This window comes from Ptychodera flava (genome assembly GCF_041260155.1).
Source record: "Ptychodera flava strain L36383 chromosome 23 unlocalized genomic scaffold, AS_Pfla_20210202 Scaffold_23__1_contigs__length_28996876_pilon, whole genome shotgun sequence".
NCBI classification, from domain to species: Eukaryota; Metazoa; Hemichordata; class Enteropneusta; family Ptychoderidae; genus Ptychodera; species Ptychodera flava.
In genome coordinates this window covers 26,445,605-26,467,194 of record NW_027248277.1, presented here as the reverse complement: position 1 = coordinate 26,467,194, position 21,590 = coordinate 26,445,605, and the positions used below count along the sequence as shown (strand labels likewise).

General features: G+C 38.3%; 3 long non-coding RNA genes across 3 annotated transcripts; 2 read left to right on the top strand and 1 right to left on the bottom strand.

Moving 5' to 3' along the window:
- Positions 1-13: 13 nt before the first annotated feature.
- On the top strand, positions 14-2,571 carry LOC139123681 (uncharacterized). Its single transcript, XR_011549752.1, has 3 exons — positions 14-164; positions 1,050-1,126; positions 1,527-2,571. It is a non-coding gene; the product is annotated as an uncharacterized lncRNA (long non-coding RNA).
- Positions 2,572-2,662: 91 nt separating this feature from the next.
- Positions 2,663-7,877, bottom strand: LOC139123680 (uncharacterized). The gene is made up of 4 exons (XR_011549751.1): positions 7,775-7,877; positions 6,037-6,281; positions 5,393-5,524; positions 2,663-5,013 (listed from the first exon to the last, which is right to left on the bottom strand). It is a non-coding gene; the product is annotated as an uncharacterized lncRNA (long non-coding RNA).
- A 240-nt stretch (positions 7,878-8,117) lies between these two features.
- Positions 8,118-12,775, top strand: LOC139123679 (uncharacterized). Its single transcript, XR_011549750.1, has 3 exons — positions 8,118-8,175; positions 11,411-11,475; positions 11,784-12,775. It is a non-coding gene; the product is annotated as an uncharacterized lncRNA (long non-coding RNA).
- The last annotated feature ends 8,815 nt before the right edge of the window (positions 12,776-21,590 follow it).

Genomic DNA, 21,590 nt, shown 5'->3' with positions numbered 1-21,590 from the left:
AAGAGAGTCTGGGGAAAGGGAAATGCTATGGCACGGTTTGTAACACAAAATGGCCGCTGACAGAATTACGGACAGACGCTGATTGGCTTATCCTTCAGTATGACCCGGGGTCACTGCAACTCGACTGAAAACATGGAGACGACGCAGCGGAGACGACACATGCTGTAAGTGACTCTCGGCAATGTCTGTGTGTGTGATTTGTTGTCTTTTCATAAGAGACCGTAGCTGCAGTACAGTAGCTCGAGGTTTTGCCGGGTATTTGGGTCGGGCGGCAAAACCAGATGGTTTTGCAGTCCGACCCAAATACCCAGGCAAAACCTCGAGTCGAGCTACTGTACTGCAGTAGGAGAGTTTGTGGAAAAGATCGCAAAAAATTGAGAGATTGGCGACTAGAAAAAAAAGAATGTTTCCATGTACACCAAATGCGGTATGTATGCAATATACGGTGGTTTTAACTGGGTTCGAACTCACAACGTACGGTACCCAGTCTCCTATATAGCGGAGATATATCTTAATAGCTATCGATACTAATCACTACCGACCACATACATGTCATCTGTCTTTCCTTCTACCTCCATGATCTGTCTAATGAGTGTTGCCATAAACAGTGAACCACAGTCCCTCTATGGGACTGTGAGCGAACCCATACTTTTGCGAGTTAATTACGTTGCCTACACACTTCTGAAACTTGACCGGAAAAAACTTCCAAACACCTCGCGCAGGAAAATATCACCACAAAGATATTTTTCAAACTTCCCAAAGTCTTACATAATGAGAGGTTGATAGTGCTACTAAGCACGTTTTTTTCAAACACTGTCATGATTGTTCGCCCTATTCTGTGCATCTATATCACAAAACTCAGAAACTACCATGTGGCCCTCAACTGTCTTAGTGCTGCCCTAAGCTTATGGCAGTGTGACCAAATGTTAAATGATATTCTACAGAGGAAACAAGATGAGGGAAAATCAAGCCAATTCATGTATCCAATTTTCATCAGAGTATGTGTTCATTTAGAGATAACTTGCCATATGTTTATGGATCCATTGCAGATCTCTCAAGTAACCACTTCCTGTATCACCCCAAGACAAGATATGAAGTGAACAAAACAGACACTACAACACAAAAGGTATGTATATTTTCTGTTAAGTTTGATTTTCAAGGCTATTATACCTGCGGTATTGAAGACCATACAATTTTGTACATTTTATTTTTGCTATATCATATACACTTGTGATTCTGATGTGTCTGTACTCTAACCACTCAATTTTCAAAAAAAAAAAGAATCGCCAAATGTGACACCACTCAAATTCTACATCTGATGTTATTTTGGACACTGTCTTACTACTTGCACTTTTAAGGTTCAGCTTGTGAATTTTAACCAAAATTGTTAAAACTGTGATCATAACAATTTTATTCTTATTAACTTTTAATGTGATAGAATCTTATAGAATACTATTTGTGCTTTTAATTACATTGTATATATTCAATAGATAGAAACCAATGTCTGTTTTTTTAATTTGATACAGGTAATAACAACTCCGACCCATATTCCCAAGCCTGATATATCCTATGGTATGGAGAGAGATGCTTGAGGCATTGGAGATATGCTATGCTTGTCTATTATTCTAGTCACAAGATCAAGTATAGACTTGAGGCTTTTCTTCTCCAAGCAAGTACCGAAGCACTGTTGTCACCATGGCTCAGTCATCAAATAACCTGGAATAGGTTCATTAACTTATCGAGAGGAGAAGGAAATAATTTTGATGGTTACTATGTCATGGAACTCCCAAATAGACTTGCTGAGAAAAGAATGAAATCATTGGGACTAAATCACACCAGTGCTGCTGTTGCCAGGATTGGAAAGACTGTGTTGTACTGTGATGACATTGAGAACTTCAGAGAAGCATTAGCTTCAAGAACTCGATGTGCATTTCAGTCAGGAACACATACAAAAGCTAGTGTTGATAGTGAACATATATGAGGAGTTGAAACATAAGTCAGGGAGGGCACATGATCATTTCCCAACTTTATGCTGACATTTTCTGTAATATTGATCCCAAAGAATAACACAGGTGGATAAATGGAAAGAAAAAGAATACTCAACTAGTAAATGGGCATTCTGAAAAAGTGCACTCACAGGCTGTTGTAATTGTGTGCATTTGTGAGATTTGAATTTTTTTTGCTATCACAGAACATCTGTTTGAACATCGCATTGCAAATTACCACCAATTTCATTCCGCTCTAGAGATTTCATTGCTGAACATGGATTTTTTGTGTGCTATCTTGACTGATTACTCTGATTACTTTTATTGGCATCTTGCAGACACCAACAAGGAACACACGTGAGGAAACAAGATCCTTTCATTTTGATTCATGTGTTCCATTGTTAAACCCCATGCTAAAGTACAATGTAGGTCTGTGATGTAAACATACAGACATCAAGACAGGAACATTACAAGTCTTGACTTGTAATTAGGGAGTGTTAATTTTTTACATCTGGGGGAGGGGGATTTTGATTTTTTCCAGGATTATTTTTGGGTGACCACCCTTCAAATTCTTGAGGAAAATACATGCGCCCCACCCTGTCAATATGTATGTCATATTTATTGACATGGGTTAGTCAAAAGTAAATAAAGATTTCAAATATTCTCACATCTCTGAGTTTTGTGTAAATCAATAACTTTTATTACAATATTGGAGGCCACCAGCCCAAAAGTGTACATGTCACATAATGAAGTTCAGGTATGGAGGGAGCAAAATCATCAGTCACAAAATGAATAAAATAAATAATACCGCCTGTAACAAAACACCGAGTAGTTCTCATGATACTCATTCAAATGCAGAGTTTGACCTTTCGAAAGCATGACACATAGACTTGGCTTAATTTTGAATGACTGTCTCATTCTGGTCTAGTAACAGTAAAGAAAACTTTGCACTGTAGGCAGTGTGTAATAGTATTTGGATAAATATTGGACTCTGAGATCACTATACAGTGGGGAGATCACAATACACTGGGAAGACCAAGCAAAATTGAAATTTGTTTTGAATATAACTACACAGTAAGGCCAGGGAAAAAAAATTGTTCATCCAAATCGCCACTTCTACTTTTGCAGATTTGGAATTTTATGTTTTTGAAAATTTGTTTACTAGGTGGGCTTTTTAAGCTTGCCCCCTAGTGGATCTGCACAACTATTGCTTGTATCCACCATTTGTGTTTAATACATGTTTATTCTAGATCTGCTGCACTCCTGCACGCAATTCACTCTGTTATTGAAGAGTGTTGCAAAATCTTGACCAGGTTATCATTACCGGTGAAATTACTGGTAGATTTTGCTGGTTTGGAAAAAAAAAATTGCTAGCCGCTTCTGAAGCTTGGCGCAAAAAATCTGATGAACAAGAATTTTTTTCCCCTGGGCTAAAGATAGCTAGCTGCAGTCATAGCTCTCGTGGGTTGTACCGGAAAAAAACAAGCGCTACAGATCCTACCTATGCCAAAGTACATATTCTAAGCGAACGGAATTCCGTTTGCGCCTCTGCATGCTTTTCTCCCGCTCTGGTCTTATTTTCTTGGCTTTTTCACATTCAGACCAAATTTAGTACCTACCCTGACAAAACAGTCTTGCTGTTAGTACATCCAACTGGAGCACTGCAAAGTAAATCAAAGTTCTGTTGCTGTCTGTCGATGTCCATTAATCATCACAGGGCAAGCCAAGATGGCAATGTGTGAATGGATTAATGGACATCAACCAGTAAATTTTTGATTTACTCTTCTCTGCGCCTGTTGGATCTACTTACAGTAAAGACACTTTTTAGGGTAGGTACTAAATATGGTCCGAACAGTAAGTAAGCCAAGAAAATGAGACCATAGCTGGAGAAAAAACATGCAGAGGCACAAATGGAATTCTGTTTGCTTAGAGTAGGTACTTACACATGGGACATGGGTAGGATCTGTGGCTCTCGTTTTCTCATGCAGCTAGCCTAACACCAATCCTTTTGCTCTACAGCCCTCTAAGTCCAGCATTCCTGATCTTGTTCAGCCTAGACATATTGAAAACCATGACACTTTTCTGAATGCAAGTATGTTAAGTTGTATGTAAATCCTAATAGTTTCACTCTAATTTTTCACTAATGATTTTCCACACCACTGAGGCAATATGTGAATCAAACACAAACTCTGTGAGTGTATTGTCCTTACAATGAATGTAGGGAATATTGTCTACAATATCAGAAATGACAGCATCTGTCAACCTAGTCATTACTATTGATGAAATCAAAGCCTAAGACATTTAATCTCTATATTGGTCAATCTTGTTTGATGATCCGTTGTTGTTCGTCAGTAATACTACTAATCAGGTGCTGGCATCCTTAGCAGCTGCACAAAGTTCCTCATTGTTAAGTCTCTCTGCGATCAAACCAGAACGTATAGGGCATTCCCTACAGTCACATTGTCCATAGCAAATGTCTGATTCCTGTACAAAGCCTTCAAAGGATCTAGAGGCTCCCCAATGAATGGACATGTAGACATCAGGGGCATTCACTCCCATACTGAATGCAACAGTAGCTATGATTACTCTCAACTTAGATTCAGTCTTGCTGAATGATTTTCAACCAATCATGTTTCACTGGTGTGGAGTGGTGGTACATGGTAAACAGTGCATTCTGAAATGTTGGTGACCCAATCCATGATTCATCATTTAATTCAATGATAAAATACTTGTACAAATAAGCACAAGAATTGATATTTCTGCAGTAAATTATGTGTTCTTAGTTAGCGTCTTCATGCATCTCAGAGATTCAAAAAGCCAAGAGAATGTGTCAGCAATTGATGTTGGAGCCTGTATTGTTTGGTAGAATATATTGTGGCGGTCAAGATCACATCTCACCAGCTCACATTTTTCCATGCATAACATTTTCTTTATTTCAGATCTGGAGTTGCTGTTACAGTGAGTGCTACCATGTTAGCTCTTGGAAGAAGACTCTGTAGTTCGCCAATGTGAGCATAGTATTTTACCCCTGTACAAGTAAAAATAAAAATAGACATGTCAACATTTTTAAGAGTGGGAGATCATAAAAGCTGTGTGTGGTCATCTCTATCTCAGCAGGATTAGTAATATTTCATATCAATTTTCAAATTGAAGTGTTTTCTGTTTTCATTGTGCTGAATATGATGATTATCATTGCCACTTCACTCAATTCTCATGCAAAATTGGTGATTTTACCATTATACAATATTTCTTCAAAATACTGAAAAATCTGATGGCAGCTACATTCCTCACTCAGACATTCAATGTGATAAAAGTTTTGAAGTATAACTGAATAATTTATACTATGTATACACACACAAACGTAGACATATATTTTTATATACACGTTATTAATTATTGACACATACCACTGAACAACACAGTGTGCTTCATCGACAACTATGGAAAGGTGTCTCTGTACTTTGATTGGCATAGATGATTTCTTCAATTACCACTAAATAGCATTTCTGGACTGAGTAGCATGATGGCACTATCTCTGTCTGTGAATGAAAAATATGTAATACTGTATTTATGAAGACTGCAGTTGAATATGTCATATTGGGAAAATACACATGTTATTTATAGAATGAAATGACAAATCGTATGTAGTTTTGCATTTTGCATTTTGTCCTTCAATAGTTGATACTGCCATTGATAATAACTGTTTTGCACACCCTTACATGTAACACCACACCATCGCAGTGCTTGACAATATAACTGTACATGTCTGAGAAAGTTTCGAGTCATATTATTATATGCCAGCTTACACCCATATGGGATGCATGAAAACACTTATTGAGAGATAATATTTCATAAAAGTAATGCAGTTCAGTTTCTATTAAATACATCAAGGTAGTAGGTTTTAAATAACATATGGTCCCCACAAGTCTTGATAATAGATTAGTGGATAGATAGTTGCAGCATTCTCAAAATTAGGTGATATGATTTATTTGACATTACCATACATTTTACAAATAAAAAAATGGAATTACACATGAGCATATAAACAAACCTGTAATAGAGCCTTGTTCTTGATCACTCAGCTGTACTGTACGTTGAGACGCTGCACCTGGTCAGCCATAAGGGACACCAGGTTGAGATCTAAAACAACCTTGTGGTTCATCCGAGGATTGTTGTGATATTCATTTAGTATGTTCAGTAACAAAGCATAGATGATAGTTTTTCAATAGCGGTCAGCAATACTGTCATGACTTCACTGCCATTCACTAGATGCTTTAAGCACTCCACTTGTTTATCCTGATGGAAATGTATTATAAAAAAATACCAACAAGGTTTTAATAGGCTCTATGTTTAGTTATGAAAGCACAAGATTGATAAAAAAGTCATCAATGTAGACAGGATTCTTGAGGCTTCAAGTATTGTCACTTTGTTTTTTTGGCTCTCTTACTTACACCATAGACCCTTTACCCTTTGCTCCAGTGTATATGCTTACACACACACACACACAACACACACATACACACACACACACACAAAACAACAACAACAACAACAACAACAACAACAATATAGCAGAAATAATTGAAGTATTTTTTTTGGTACATGGGGTTGTGCACATATCTACTTATGAAAAATGATCGTACAATTTTTGCAGCTAAAGCTTTATTTTTAAAATAACTGTGAACAGTCAGTGTCAAAAACAATGTGATTGGCACTGTTTTCTCCGCTCGATAATTATGGGTTGGTGTTCAATGATCGTAGCGGAGGTTGCTCGTCTGGATTGACTTTGTACGCGACCTGGTAGCTGCAATGATTGTAGGGGAGGGGTAGCTGCAAAATTGTAGCGCTACGGTGAGGCGGTCGGGGATTTTTGGTTTTTGCGACTTCGCTCACCAGTAGCGCTACAAGGCCGATGGCCCTGGGGAGTATCATATAAGCGCGTCGTACTCGACCAGGCGTTTTGATGTGGAATGCAACATATTTACTGCATTTGGTCGTACCGATTTATCACTACTGAAGACTAAACAGTATACTGCACTAACTTTGTCATTTATGGGGTTGGAATTTGTTCAAACACGACGATCGCGTTCTGAAAACATTGAGCGTGGGGCGTCGGTGTTTGTGGGAGCCGCCATTACCGGAAGTTGGTAATGACGGCTCCCAGAAATGTTTCGGAACGCGATCGTCGTGTTTGAACAAATTCCAACCCCATAAATGACAAAGTTAGTGCAGTATACTGTTTAGTCTTCAGTAGTGATAAATCGGTACGACCAAATGCAGTAAATATGTTGCATTCCACATCAAAACGCTGGTCGAGTACGACGCGCTTATATGATACTCCCCAGGGCCATCGGCCTTGTAGCGCTACTGGTGAGCGAAGTCGCAAAAAACCAAAAATCACCGACCGCCTCACCGTAGCGCTACAATTTTGCAGCTAGGGACGATGTTGTTCGTCTGGATTGACTTTGTACGCGACCTTGGGGTCGCGTACAAAGTCCAGACGAGCGACTCCTCCTGCAATCATTGCAGCTACGGTACAGGTAATCGAGATATGTAATCTAAGCAACTGATTCAGTAACTGAATTCCAATGCCTGTCTGAGTCTGTACATGGATGTAAAAATCGACCTTACACCCATGGTCTGTACACCAGAGACCCTCGAGAAAAACTGTACAACTATTCATTGTGTGGCAACGAGAGGATGAAGTGTGGCATTGGCAAACGAGCTAGCATTTTGAGAAATTAAACTATGTGGTGATTAACTAGACCAATAGAACGAGAAATTCCCACCTTTAACGTGTATGATATATCGTACAAGGTCAAAGACGCTTCAATTACAGCGTTCAATCGGTCTCCATCGATGGCTGTCCATGTTTTCAGTCGAGTTGCAGTGACCCGGGTCATACTGACGGATAAGCCAATCAGCGTCTGTCCGTAATTCTGTCAGCGGCCATTTTGTGTTACAAACCGTGCCATAGCATTTGATAGAGGGAGTACGCGCGTTTGGGAGTCCTGTCATCTGGTTGTAAATATGTCATGTGGTTGTTGGCTATGACACACCCATATTTGGTTATGTTTCGATGTCAAAGATCAGAGTTGAAAGTCCAAGCATGGGTAATTCCTTGCATTCTTGTACCTTGTGCTAGCTCTGGTTGTCAAAGCACGTTTTCATTTGTGCCATTTCGAAGCAAGTGAGTACAAGTATAGTAGTCTGTTCGATTCTTGATCGTAGGCTTGTAACACAAGGATACGATTTCTCATATATCTCTGGTGTTAGCATGCAAGCGGTTTTAAAATTCAGGGGTCTTTAAAATTCAGAGGTCAGACGAAACCAGGTCTACATGACAGTTCGCCTCTGACTGTGTCTACATACATCAGTCATCATGATCGACCTCGACAGATTCAGCACTTTAGTGTTTGATCGTTATGGTCCAAAGCCGTACAAAGCTACTGTGCTTGCTTTTGTATTCATGGCACTGCTTCAGTAACAACGGTCGAAAATGCTCAAAGCATTATAAACCTGGTTGCATGGACACTCCGGCGCATCTCTCTTAGTGTGCTATGGCTGTGACTTCTAAGTTTTCCCAGTGGTTTATCATCTTTCTATGCTATCGCCAACTAATTTAAGTTGTCTAATCAAATATTTTTGCAGAATCTGCATTTGGAGTATGCTAGTCACCATGTGTCACCTGGTTGCACGGACACTCTGGTGCATCTCTCTTACTGTGCTAAGGCTGTGACTTCTAAGTTTTCTCATTGGTTTTCATCTTTCTATGCTATCACTAATTGATTTAAGTTGTCTAATTAAATTATTTGCAGGAACTGCATTTTGAGTATGCTGAGTCACAATGTGTAACCTGGTTGCATGCGAGACACTCTGGCGCATCTCTCTTTTATAGTGTGCTAAGGCTGTGGATGCTAAGTTTTCTCATTGGTTTTCATCTTTCTATGCTATCGCCAACTGATTTAAGTTGTCTAATCAAATTTTTTTGCAGAATCTGCATTTGGAGTATGCTAGTCACCATGTGTCACCTGGTTGCACGGACACTCTGGTGCATCTCTCTTAGTGTGCTATGCTGTGACTTCTAAGTTTTGCCATTGGTTTTCATCTTTCTATGCTATTGCCAACTGAAGGTTGTCTAATCAATATTTTTGCAGAATCTGCATTTGGAGTATGCTAGTCACCATGTGTCACCTGGTTGCACGGACACTCTGGTGCATCTCTCTTACTGTGCTAAGGCTGTGACTGCTAAGTTTTCTCATTGGTTTTCATCTTTCTATGCTATCGCCAACTGATTTAGGTTGTCTAATCTAAATTTTTTGCAGGAACTGCATTTTTAGTATGCTGAGTCACCATGTGTCACCTGGTTGCACGGACACTCTGGTGCATCTCTCTTACTGTGCTAAGGCTGTGACTGCTAAGTTTTCTCATTGGTTTTCATCTTTCTATGCTATCGCCAACTGATTTAAGTTGTCTAATCTAAATTTTTTGCAGGAACTGCATTTTTAGTATGCTGAGTCACCATGTGTCACCTGGTTGCACGGACACTCTGGTGCTTCTCTTACTGTGCTAAGGCTGTGACTTCTAAGTTTTCTCATTTGTTTTCATCTTTCTATGCTATCGCCAACTGATTTAAGTTGTCTAATCTAATTTTTTGCAGGAACTGCATTTTTAGTATGCTGAGTCACCATGTGTCACCTGGTTGCACGGACACTCTGGTGCATCTCTCTTACTGTGCTATGGCTGTGACTTCTAAGTTTTCTCATTGGTTTTCATCTTTCTATGCTATCGCCAACTGATTTAAGTTGTCTAATCTAAATTTTTTGCAGGAACTGCATTTTTAGTATGCTGAGTCACCATGTGTCACCTGGTTGCACGGACACTCTGGTGCATCTCTCTTACTGTGCTAAGGCTGTGACTTCTAAGTTTTCTCATTGGTTTTCATCTTTCTATGCTATCGCCAACTGATTTAAGTTGTCTAATCTAAATATTTTGCAGGAACTGCTTTTTAGTATGCTGAGTCACCATGTGTCACCTGGTGCACGGACACTCTGGTGCATCTCTCTTACTGTGCTAAGGCTGTGACTTCTAAGTTTACTCATTGTTTTCATCTTTCTATGCTATCGCCAACTGATTTAAGTTGTCTAATCTAATTTTTGCAGGAACTGCATTTTTAGTATGCTGAGTCACCATGTGTCACCTGATTGCACGGATACTCTGGTGCATCTCTCTTACTGTGCTAAGGCTGTGACTTCTAAGTTTTCTCATTGGTTTTCATCTTTCTATGCTATCGCCAGCTAATTTAAGTTGTCTAATCAAATATTTTTGCAGAATCTGCATTTGGAGTATGCTAGTCACCATGTGTCACCTGGTTGCATGGACACTCTGGTGCATCTCTCTTACTGTGCTAAGGCTGTGAATGCTAATTTTTCTAATTGGTTTTGCTCTTTTTATACTATTACAAAGTGATTCAAAATCAAAATTTTATGCAGTCGTCTGCTTTAGGAGTATGCTGAGTCAAATGTGTCACCTGGTTGCACGGAGTCATGTGGTACATCTCTCTTTCCCTTATAAGGCTTTGTCATCTAAGTTTCTCCTTTGCTCTTTTCATGCTATTAAAAGTGATTCAAGTTTTCAAATCAAAATTTTATGCAGGAATCTGCTGTTAGATCATGCTGAGTCAGAATGTGTCACCTGGTTGCACAGAGACTTTGCAGTGGTATAAAACTTGCTAATTAAGGGGCGCTGCACCCAACACATGGTATTTTGCACCAAAATCACTTTTTTGTAGACATTCATTTAATTTAATGAAATTGTTAACCCAAGATTAAAATATTATTATTTGGGTTCATCTTCAAGGCTGTCAAGCAGTCGTAGGTTGCTTGATAAAGAAGTGTTAATTTTTGCAAATGTTTGCAAATCACCCAATTTCCTGGCTTCACTATTCTTCCAATTTCAAGATTTCCAAACAATTTAACTCCATACTGACTTGGTCAAACTTTCTTAGATTTTCACATTTTTTTATTAAATGTTGTTAAACAAAACTTTTTTTGATTGGCAATAAAGTTCTTACATTTTGAATAAGAGGCATTTTAATTTGTATGAGGATCATGTACTGTAAAATATGTTCAGATGTAACCTGCCAAAAGAAGGAAATGACGACCATGTTAAAAGTGATATTTTATTCAAATCATATGTGTCACTGCCCATTGTGGGCAACTGTTGTCAGCTCCACTTATACATAACCATTGCAAGACTAATATCATTTTTATATGCAAAGTAAACATAAACTGTGTCTTTTGAAGGTTTATGGCATGTCTGTTGAAAACAGAGAGTATTAAAAAAGAATACTTTTTAATATGAAACGTCTGTTAACAGTGTTTATTCATTCTGATGTAATAATGGATTTCTGTTTGTTTTGACAGTATCTTTGAATGATATGACACTGCCTTAACAACAGATGGAAGAGGAATGTGAAAGAAACGTCAATGTAAGTAGGGTATTATGTTCATATGTTGCTACTCACATTGGTGTACCATTTTGTAGTTACAACTTGAGCTGTATCCTGTGAATGGTTTTGGGATAATGTGTAAGTTATTATATTACAACTCTCAAAAATTTAGAGGGCCTGTAATGCTTACTTTTGATATTATTTTCATTATTTATATTTGTCCACTGTAAGTTGTTATTTTACTACAAAAAGATTGCTAAAAAATCAATATTTAGCTTGTCAGCATAGCATTTGAAATATACAAAAATGTATTAATATATATCTATATTTCTATTTTTCTCACTCAGGTTTGTTGTAGACTACATCACAATTGTGTTGTTGGAGGAGGCTGAAGTTTACCTTATGTCAAGGAAAAGAATGGTTATGCTTGAAGAAGCAAATAAACTCTAGTATTGCCACAGAAATCTAAAATACTGTTCTGCAGGGATAACCTTATTGACATTTGTTCATATTGTTATGAAATATTTTAAAACTTAAATTTTAAGGCAATTATTGTCATATTTAACCAAAAATATCATTCAAAAGTTCTGGTCAGACACATTAATATTGATTATACATGTCCCTTAGGATGGCAGCAATAAGATTTTGTAAAATCGTGCCAAGATATGCAACTTTGTATTTTTGAGATTATTTTTGTCATTGTAGATCTATTTTTTTCTTCAAAACTCCTTGTCAGACTTTTTGATATTCAGTATACAGGTCCTTAGGATGACTTAAGTCAGATATTTTTATACAGTGAGAAAATGCAAAATTTTGTATTTTTGGAGCAATTTTTGTCAATTTCGGTCAAAAAGTGCTTTTGTCTCATTGGTGTTTATCTGATAGCTTTGCATTTTCTTATAAAAATCCCTGGAGACTACCTAAGCCAAATCATTTTTCAAACTGGGGGAACCAATGATTTTTTGTTTTTGGAGCCAATATATTAGTCCGCAAGCTTGAATGACCTATTCCAACCCGGAATACCTTGTAAATCAATTTTGAAGACACTGAAATATGTAGTTTTATTTGATGCCAATTTGTAGTGAAATATGATCTAGAAAAAAGTTGTGAGCTTATGTTTTATGTAGTGGATCAACTTTAGCAAATATTTCATGGAGGAAACCCCATACACTGATGAGGGATTTCAATCCAAGGCATATGGCAAGATGCACCATACCAATAAAACAGACTCCAGTTTATTTGTATCAGTTCCAATCATTATGTTACATAAACAAAAAAACCTGTCATGGTATCACTTAATTAAGTAAATCTTCACAAAGATGAAGGCAGCCGAGTGAAATCATGTGTAGATTGAATAAGATGAGTGATGAATGATAATATCAGGTAACTTCACCACACAAACTTACTTACACAAACAACTTGTGTATAACTTAACTCTGAGTAAATCTTAACATTTCAAGCAAGTGTTACGTGCAGAGAAAACGAACAAAAGGGTGAACTCAGCAGTTTCCGTTTAAACAAAATTTATTACGAAAAAAAACTAATTGCTAAGTCAGGGATAGAGTACAAGCTTTAAAAGTGTACAGACTACTTATCTCAGCTGGGACGGCAAAGCTCCAGTCTCAGAGTTGTAACAGTCAGTTGGATGAATGAACAGTCCTTTGGCTTGCAGGCTTGAAACTGCACAGAAGTCCACAGTATAAATCCAGCGTTGGCAGTGAAGGTCTTGAAAAGTCTTGAGAATGACTACTGCTGGAGTTTAGTAACACACAAGAGACACGATCCCAAAAGTCTGACTGGAAGCTGAGCACGTCCCTTTTATAAAGGCATATAAGAACAATCTAGAACTTTTATTGACATGCTAATTACTGTTCTAAAATTATCTCCCTTACACAACTAATCAACTTTCCAGAACATTCCAAACATGACTAATTGAATTCAAGGTTGTGAGGTCATCAAGGGCAGTGACCTTGAGAATGTTCTAGACTAATTGAACTCAGGTCATGATGAGTGTGGGGGAAATGACCTACATAACACACCCCGTCTTCAAAAAAGAAAATTTTTCAAAGAAAAATCTTTCTTTTGGAAATGTTATCTTTTAAAAGATTTAAGTACTCGAATTTTTTTTTTCTAAAGTAAAACTTCTTGAAAGTGAACAACAATGAACTCTAAATACGAGAAAGACAGTCTGCAATTAAATTGTCTCTGCCTTTGATATGTCTAATATCAAGATTAAACTCCTGTAACATTAAACTCCATCTTAGCAATCTCTGATTTTTGCCTTTAAATTTCTGCAGAAAAACAAGAGGGTTGTGATCAATATAAACCACTATTGGCTGATTTGAAGAAGTAACATAAACTTCAAAATGCTGTAAAGCTAATATCAAAGATAAACACTCTTTTTCAATTGTAGAGTAGTTTCTCTGGGATTTGTTAAATTTGCGTGAAAAATAGCAAACAGGATGATCTACCCCATGACTATCCTCTTGCAATAAAACAGCACCAGCAGCCGTATCACTAGCATCCACAGCTAATTTGAATGGCAAAGTGAAATCTGGTGCAGACAACACTGGAGCACTTTGCAGTATGGCTTTAAGTGTATCAAATGCCTGTTGGCATTGCTCTGACCAAACAAACTTTACTTTCTTTTTAAGTAAGTTAGTCAAAGGCTCAGTAATTGTGGAGAAATTTGGACAGAATTTTCTGTAGTAACCAGCCATACCGAGAAAGCGCATCAGTTGTCGTTTGCAGTTGGTATGGGAAAACTTGAAATGGCACTGATTTTGGCATCAACAGGTTTTACCTCACCCTGTCCTACAGTATGTCCGAGGTAAGTTACCCTTGCCCAACCAAACTCAGATTTGGCAAGGTTGACAGTCAACATTGCTTTGCTCAGTCTCTCAAAGAACTTTCGCATGAGCTTGATGTGTTCCTCCCAGGTGTCACTATACAGGACTACGTCGTCAACGTAAGCTGCACACCCGTCTAGCCCGGATATGACGTCGTTGATCATCCGTTGGAACGTTGCCGGAGAGTTCTTCATTCCGAATGGCATCACCTTGTACTGGAACAATCCGTCTGGTGTAACAAAGGCGGATATTTCACGAGCACGATCCGTCAGAGGGACTTGCCAAAATCCCTTCAGTAGGTCAAATTTTGTCACATACTTGGCTTTTCCCACTCGGTCGATGCAGTCATCAATCCTCGGGATTGGGAAAGTGTCTGTCTTTGTTAAAGTGTTGACCTTCCTAAAGTCCGTGCACATGCGATAACTGTGATCTGATTTGGGAACAAGTATGCACGGCGAACTCCAGTTACTTTTACTGGGTTCAATAAAGTCATTGTCCAGCAGGTATTTGACTTCTTCTGGAGATATTTCGCTTTTGTTGGATTCAGTCTGTATGGATGTTGTTTTACAGGCTTACTGTCCCCAACATCAACGTCGTGATAGATGACGTTTGTCCTCGTTGGAACATCTTGAAACAGGTGTTTATATTCGTGGAGCAGTTCTTTCACCTGTTGTTGTTGTTCTGGCTGGAGGTGTGCCAACTTTGTAGACTCCAGCTTCTCCAGGATTTCTGAGTTCTGAAGCTTGACCGAGCCCAGCTTTGAGTTAGAGTATTTTCACTCAAGTCAGTTTCAGTATCACTATCTTCATAATGGTTTGAACTGACTGCACTGACAGGCTGAGTTATAGTAGGATTATCCCTATCCAAATATGGCTTAAGCATATTTATGTGACATAGCTGTTTTTGTTTTCGCCTGTCAGGTGTTATTATGATGTAATTTAAATCGCTCAATTTTTTATCAATTAGGTATGGCCCAAAGTAACGAGCATGGAGTGGTTTGCCAGGAATTGGAAGTAGAACAAGAACTTTTTGACCTGGTTCAAACTTCCGTTTTGAGGTGCTTTTATCGTATTTGATTTTCATTGACTGCTGAGATGACTCAAGATTTTCTCTGGCTAATTCACATGCTTTAGAGAGTTTTGTACGAAAATCTGACACATTTTGCAAAATATTCAGACAATCATCATCGTCTGATAAGAATTTCTCTTTAACGAGCTTGAGTGGGCCACGGACTGTATGTCCAAATACAAGCTCAAATGGGTTAAAACCAAGAGACTCTTGAATTGACTCTCTAACAGCAAAGAGCAGAAAATGAATTCCTTCATCCCACTGCTTCTCTGTGTCAAAACAGTAGGTCCTAATCATGTTTTTCAAAGTTTGATGAAATCGCTCAAGAGCACCCTGACTTTCTGGATGATAGGCGGATGACCTGTACTGTTTAATGCCTAGCTGATCCATTACTTGTTGAAAAATACCAGACATAAAGTTGGAGCCTTGATCGGACTGGACACATTTAGGGAGGCCAAATAAAGTGAAAAATTTGACTAAAGCTCTCACTATAGTCTTTGTCTTTATGTTTCTCAGTGGTATGGCTTCTGGGAACCGAGTTGATGTACACATTATTGTCAGCATGTACTCATTTCCTGATCTTGTTTTTGGTAGGGGCCCAACACAGTCTATTAGTATCCTACTAAATGGTTCTTGAAATGCAGGAATCGGCTGTAAAGGGGCCTTTGGAATGGTCTGATTTGGCTTTCCTACCATTTGACATATGTGACAAGTTTTACAGAAATGTGTTACATCCTGCCTGAGATTAGGCCAATAAAAGTGACTGAGAATTTTATGATAAGTTTTCCTGACTCCTAAGTGACCAGCCCAGGGGGTTTCATGGGCCAGGCACAATATTTCAGCACGATAGGGCTTTGGAACCTCAATTTATTGTTTTATAGCCCAATCGTCATCAACCAAAACATCTGGAGGTCTCCATTTACGCATGAGAATACCAGATTTTGTATAATAGGAAACAGAGCTATCTGAAGTTTTACCTTCATCATCTACCCTGTCAAACAAAGACAAAATATCTGGGTCTTTGTGTTGTTCTGCAATGAGATTTGATCTAGAAAATGTCTGACTTTGGTCAGCAGAAGTTTTACTGGAAGTTTCAAATCCACGAGGGATAACGGAATGATCCGTGTCAAACACCTGACTGAGAAAGGTGTCATTTAAGTCAACATCTGTGACATTATTTTTGAGAGTATTTTGATTCTCGGAAGTTTTCTTTGACATGGCTCGAGTAATGGCACATGAAGGAAATAAACCGGGTATCTCTTGTTCAATTGGCTCTGGATCCTGATCTAAACTAGGATTATCAGTCACAAGTGGATTAGTAATGACCTTGTCCCCAGCAAGGTCGTTTCCAAGAAGAAGGTGAATCCCTTCAAAAGGCAAAAAAGGCCTAATACCTAAAGTCACAGGTCCAGAAACAAAGTCCGAAGACAAATAGACATTATGGAGAGGAACAGAAATGTAGTCATTACAATCTACCCCCTTAATAAGAACTTTAGAACCTGAAAATGACTTTTCAGAAAACGGCAGGGTATCTGCCAACAAAAGAGACTGGGAAGCCCTGGTATCTCTTAAAATTTTGACAGGGGTAGCGGAAGACAAATCACTAGAAAGTGATATAAAACCATCATGAATAAATGGTTCAAAAATACCCATAATGCTATCTTGAGAAGAATTGACCTTGACCTCATTAATTGGGGATAAGAGGGGTTTAACCTCAGAAAATGTGTTGCACGCATTATTAGACTCTAATTGAGTTGATGAAGAAATAAAGCCGGTGGGCTTAGATCCACTTTGACTACTTTGACCTTCACGTTTTCTTTTCAATTTGAAACACTCTGACATTAAATGGCCGTCTTTCTTACAATAATTACAAGAAAGTGTACCGAACTGTTTGTCAGAAGGAGATTGAGACTTGGGATTGATGATGTGGAAGTGTTACTTGAACTCTGTGAACTGTTGTCATTTGATTTTCTACTGTCCTTTGAAAAATTCTTGGATGAAAAGGACGAGTTAAATTTACCTGCATTGTTTCTGTAGGAAAAGGACTGGGATGGTTTGCTGAGAAATGAAGATTTGTGGGTCAATGAATAATCATCGGCCAAACGTGCAGCAACTCTAATGTATCTGCCTTTTGTTCATTGATAAACGTCTTGATGTCACTCCGGATGCACCTTTTAAATTCCTCAATCAAAACAAGTTGTCGTAATTTGTCATAATTCTGACTAACCTTTTCAGAAGAACACCAGCGATCAAACAGTTGTTCTTTTGTTCGAGCAAATTCAACATAAGTTTGGTCTTTCGCCTTCTCACAATCCCTAAATTTCTGACGGTAAGCTTCAGGCACCAACTCATAACCCTTGAGAATTAATTCCTTCACAGAATCATAATTTGAAGCCTGCTCTACTGACAACTGAATGTAAATTTCTCTGGCTTTACCCACCAAAGCACTCTGCAAAAGCATAGACCAGGACTCCTTAGGCCAGTTCAGACTCTGAGCAATTTTCTCAAAATGAAGGAAATATTATCAACATCCTTTTCTTGGAAAGGGGGAACTAACCTGAAATGCTTAGTGATGTCAAACTTATCTGAAGGGAAGAATTTTCCTGACTGTCCAAGCTCCAAACGTTCATTTCTAATCTTCCTGCCTGTCTTTCTCTCTCTGTCTTTCTTCCATTTCTAATTGCATTTGTATTTTTTCTTTTCTAATGCCTGTCTCTCTTTTTCCATTTGTAATTCTAGTTTCTTGATCTCCAAATTTGTCTTCAATTCTAATTCTAATTTTCTGAGTTCAGAGGTAGACTCGGGCTCATAATCTTCAGGGTGGATTCCTCAAATTGGCCTAATCAACTAGATGTTTGGCAATACGGTACTGTATTTCCCTCTTGCGCATAGATCTTTTGACTTCTACTTTAAGGAAATTGGCCAGTGCAATGAGGTCGTCTTTTCTGAGGGAATCAAATGTGTCCTGATCAAGGTCATCCATTTCCTCTGGTTTAAATTCCGCCATGATTAAATTTCGCTGAGTTCACAGAATACTGTAGTTTTAAAAAGGCAGGCAAAATGTTGTCAAACGGCTCAAAATATTCGTATCCCGGACGAGCCCCCAATTTGTTACGTGCAGAGAAAACGAACAAAAGGGTGAACTCAGCAGTTTCCGTTTAAACAAAATTTATTACGAAAAAAAACTAATTGCTAAGTCAGGGATAGAGTACAAGCTTTAAAAGTGTACAGACTACTTATCTCAGCTGGGACGGCAAAGCTCCAGTCTCAGAGTTGTAACAGTCAGTTGGATGAATGAACAGTCCTTTGGCTTGCAGGCTTGAAACTGCAAGAAGTCCACAGTATAAATCCAGCGTTGGCAGTGAAGGTCTTGAAAGTCTTGAGAATGACTACTGCTGGAGTTTAGTAACACACAAGAGACACGATCCCAAAAGTCTGACTGGAAGCTGAGCACGTCCCTTTTATAAAGGCATATAAGAACAATCTAGAACTTTTATTGACATGCTAATTACTGTTCTAAAATTATCTCCCTTACACAACTAATCAACTTTCCAGAACATTCCAAACATGACTAATTGAATTCAAGGTTGTTAGGTCATCAAGGGCAGTGACCTTGAGAATGTTCTAGACTAATTGAACTCAGGTCATGATGAGTGTGGGGTAAATGACCTACATAACACAAGGACCATCAAATTTTATTGTTGATCTACAAAATTGAAAAGTGGCTGTTAAAACGGAATTCTGCCCATGAAAATTGAAAGTTCAAACTCTTTGCAAACACAATAGTATTTTGAGTGAATAAGTGGAAATAGGAATACGTCTTTTTGTTTGTCAGATAGGAGCAATACTGTGCCCTTGGTGGTATATATTTTAAATGACTTGCAGAAATTGATATTTATTACAGTTGTTATTATTGCTAACTGTTGTTTTGCCTGATTGAGAGCACACCTAGCTATCCTATGGATTCTCTTGAACATTATCACAGTACAGCTACATGAGATACCAGGCCGCTGCTAGTTGAAACGCCTATTTGTAGGGGTTTTAATGACTGCTAAGCTAGTACGAATAGTAATGTAGATATTGTGAGTTCAAGCCTCATAAAATGCATCAGCAAGACTGCATCAAAGTTGACCACTTTTACTGTACATGTTGTTCACAAATTAAGGCCATCAAGAATATTTTTATGGTCTTTTAGAGTAATTTAACATAAGGGCCTGGGGGGTGGGTCAGAGGAATGTGAGGGTAGTCACTCAAAAAATTGAAAGCTACAAGGAGGTTGTTCAAAATTGGAAAGAAAGAAGGGGTTGCTCAATTTTTGGTACAAAATGCATTGAAATACCTCTCAGAGCGACCCCTGTCACTTCCTCTCCCCCTGGGTGTGTTCTGACAGTTTTACTTAGTAAAAACAAATAGAAAACACCTAATATTGCACCAGACTGCATCATTGAACTCATTAATTTCTCAAAATTTCCGACGTGGCAGAGGGGACACGCCTCTCACACTTTTCCCCTGTTGGGTGTTCTAACAGTTTTACACAAATTGATAACATCTCTCATATTGCACCAGACTGCATTATTGCACACATCAATCTCTCAAATTTTCAACACGAGAGGGTACAACTCCTCTGACACTGCCCCACCCCCCAGCCTCCTGACTGTTCTCCTGTACTTTCAAATTCTGCCCTGTCAGATATCTTAGTGGAAACCTTGTCATGATACCCATCCAAAATAAACAATACTGTATGGTAAACAATACTATATGGTTGGATAGTGGTTACAGCATGAGCTTTTGTATCTACATTTTATTGTGACTTTGAATTTTCTTTTGCCGGTCACATCTTTTTCAACTGTCATGAGGTAACCGATGATATTCCAGCAGGATATGAAAGGTCTGTACTATTGCTGTAGTTTTGTAAATGTTACAAATACATGTCTTGGTATTTAACTGGTCTAAGTGGGGGGGAGGGGAGGGATCAGTCAAAATTTCTGTGTTAGAGACTGGGTTACTCAAATGCATTTGGGTTGGCATGGGTTTACTCGAAATTTCAGAATACTATGAAATTCCCCAGACTCCCCCCCCCCCAAGGTCGTAAATAATTACGACTCCCTAAGTAAGATTTTACCACAGGAAAACGTTAATTTTATTCACTCTTCATCCTTTGTTAACCTTAGAAAGTTTGATTATGTAAAATTGTGTTGTTACTTGTTGTAATCTTGAATTGTTGAAATGAATAAAATCTTGGAAAGTAAAACATGATCCTGTGTCACTGTTGTTCCTGTCTTGTTTCACCATCAGAGAAAAAAAAAGATTCTAATAAATTCACACCCAATTGCTCTACCAAAACAGAAAAATTATTGAAATTTTTCAGGCAAAACACACGCCGTCTCACCAGTAATACTTGTAAGTTCAATGCAACTCTGCATAACATGTTCGGATGAGAGAGGTGACCATAGAGGGCGAACGTCCTACTGTACTCGTGTGACAGGCTTGCAACCACATGACATACTCCGAGTGCGCGCGTACTGGTCTACAGTAGCATTTCCCCAGACTCTCTTCTCGCCGGTAGCGCAGAGGAGTCTGGGTAACCGAGACTAGTTCGACAGTTAAGTGCTGGGCGAGGGTGTCGCTCAAGGGTCTACGTTTTTGCATACATATTTTTTTTTACACGTACCATGTTATAGTTTGTGTTCCGTACACTCTGAAACCTTGAGTACCATACTCCACCCTTAGGATGTCACAAAATGCTACTGACTTAATCTGTTTGTTCATGGGCGGTCATTCACAGTATATATATATATATATATATATATATATATATATATATATATATATATATATATATATTATATATACTGAGAATCTAGGAACTTGTAGTTTGTGCACTCTACAGGCTGTTTCTTGCGCTAAGCAATCATCAGGAGTGAGGATATGGCGGGAATGAGACTGTTTATGAGTGACAACTACAAGTTCCTAGATTCCCATTATTACCGTCCTGCAGAAATGCATTGAGCACTATACTTTGCCTGCATTGACAAGCAATCAATTTTCATATATATATATATATATATATATATATATATATATATATATATATATATATATATATATATATTATATATATATATAAACGCGATCGTTTTCAGGTGAAAACTCACATATGGCAATCCGACGATCACTGAAACAGTATACTTCAATTCGTCTCACATAAGCTAAACTATGCACAGTGACCCTCGTTTC